Source organism: Setaria italica, chromosome I (assembly GCF_000263155.2).
Source record: "Setaria italica strain Yugu1 chromosome I, Setaria_italica_v2.0, whole genome shotgun sequence".
NCBI classification, from domain to species: Eukaryota; Viridiplantae; Streptophyta; class Magnoliopsida; order Poales; family Poaceae; genus Setaria; species Setaria italica.
In genome coordinates this window covers 39,431,714-39,434,265 of record NC_028450.1, presented here as the reverse complement: position 1 = coordinate 39,434,265, position 2,552 = coordinate 39,431,714, and positions in this window count along the sequence as shown.

Genomic DNA, 2,552 nt, shown 5'->3' with positions numbered 1-2,552 from the left:
CTGCAAGATCACTCGACCCCCCCACCGATTAAGCCGGGATCCTTCCCCGCCCCTAGGGAGGTTATGGGTGCCAATATTAAGCCATAATTAGAATGGACAGATTGGTCTGAATGGGCAGACTCCAATTATGTAGTGGGTTTAGTAAATAGTCTACGTTTAATACTTCTAATTAATATCTAAACATTCGATGTGACGGGTGCTTAAAGATAAGCAGCGGAACCAAACCAGGCCCGAGTCGAACCGACACGTCCAGATCAGCCGCCGTCGCTGCAGCAGGTTGTGACAGGTCCTATCGCGATCACGACTCCAAAGTAAGCGGTGTGTCAGGATACTGAAGTTCATCGCCGTTCATTCTCTCTCATCGCCATTCAGTTATCTGACGAGCTACAGATAGAAGCTGGCGGCCCTCAGTTCACTTGATCAACCATCCAACGGTCAGCGTCGCTCGTATAGTTCAGATGACGGCCTACAGTTAAATCCGACAGGAAATAGTAGTTACTTAGATGCTTTGAGCTATAAAAAGAGCTCTTTTACTTCTCTGTTAATTTTAGTTTGCTATGTAACAGATTGGACCGGTGAATGGGATCTTTGTCGAAGAACATGAACCCTAATCTATCTCTTGAATAGCAGTAGCTCTAGGCGCCGCCTCCATGGCTGGATTTTCTTAAGTTCTGGAGTGAATGGAGCTACTGTTTTTCGCCACTTACCCTTTTCCCCTTTCTGAATTCGCTCGATTTCAGCTATTCTCGTTGTTTCTTTTGCCCTTCTCTATGAGGTCTTGACAATTGGTATTCAGAGCCACCTTTCCTTGGTGAGATCAACTCGTTTCCACAGCCAGCTCCTCAGATCCAGTTTGATAGGCGTGGTTGGAGGAGGTTTCAGCTCACCTATGTAAAATCCCACCCTCCCACCCGAATCTGTGGAAACAACCTCAAATTTTCCCCAAAACATTGAGCGGCTGAGTTGGTAAAGGCAAAGGTTGCAAGACACTTGTTCTTGTGTAAAATTCCGGGAGCTATAACCAATTCTGACTGTGGTGGCGAAGGAGGTGGGTTGCTCTTTGACTTGGGTTTCAAGACTTGTCCTTGTGTAAAATTCCTCGGTCAAATCCGCAACCTAAGCGGCGGTAGAATTGATTTGGGAGTCTAATTAATTAGGGAGAGCTTTGCTTGAACTGAACTCTCAAAACTGGGTTAAAATTGTGACCAAAGAAAATAGTGGAATATCCAGTTTTGCTTCGGTTGAGGAAGTTGAGAAATTGAAGTCTACACTGGATTCATTCGTATTGAAGCAGGAGGAGCAAAACAAGGTCCTAGAGTCTTCTTTGGATAAAATTTTGAGCAGCCTCAATAATTTAGCTGGGTCATCTGGTACTGAAGATAAAAGGTCTACTTTCAAAGGGAATGTTGTATCCCCACCACCAATTACATTGGCCAACAAGTCAAAGGGAATGTTGTATCCCCACCACTAATTACATTGGCCAACAAGTCAGTTCATATGAGACATGACATGTCAAGATTCCACCAGAAGGTTTATACACCACCACCTGAAGTAACAGCCCAATTACACAACATGGATTCCACTACTTGGTTTACTAAGAGACCTTCAGGAGAAGATAATGATGAAGGACTTGCTGACTGTCCTTGGACAGCTAAGAAATTGGAAGATTTACTTGCAAGCCAATGTTCACTATGATAATGAACAGGAGCAGATACAAAATGATGCTATCTTTTTCAAACCACAAGCCCAGCAAAATCATCACTATGGACAAGCTGCTAATTCTCTCAAGCAATATACTCCTCAGCCACCTCCTAACAGAAACTTGGCCTTCACTCAACATTTGCAGATGCAACACAAACTGTTGGCCAAAGGTCCAAAGTTGTTATTTCCTGAATTTGATGGCACTGATTCTGATGGATGGATAAGGAAAGATAAAAAATTCTTTGAATTAGTTAGGGTTCCAAATGAGCAAAGAATGCACATTGCTGTCACGTACATAGTGGGAAAAGCTGAATATTGGTGGAGAGGCATTGGTTGCCATGCTAATACTATACTATGGCATCAATTTTGCAGAATGTTGACTGACAGATTTAATGAAGAATCCTCTTATGAAGTTATAGCAAAGTTTCATGGATTAAAACAAATAAGTATTGTTCAAGAGTACATCACCAAGTTTGAAGAGCTAATGGGATTAGTAAAAAGAGACAACCCTGATCTTCAAGACCCTTACTTCATTACAAGCTTTGTTGCAGGATTTCAAGAACCCATCCAGGATCATTTACAGTGTCACAAGCCAACTACTTTAATTAATGCTTTTTGGTATGCCAGAAGATTAGAGCAAACTCATCCTCCAGTTAAAAGGCAACAACCCTTTGGTGGTACTTTTAAACCTCCTAGAGTTTGGAACAAAGATAGTAAAGAGAAAGAAAATACTCCAAACAATATTGCTGAACTGAGAGCTGGGAAATGCTTCAAATGTAAGGAGCCATGGGTGCCTAGTCATGGTAAAGTATGCAAAGGGAAATAAATTTATTCAATTGTGATGGTGGAGA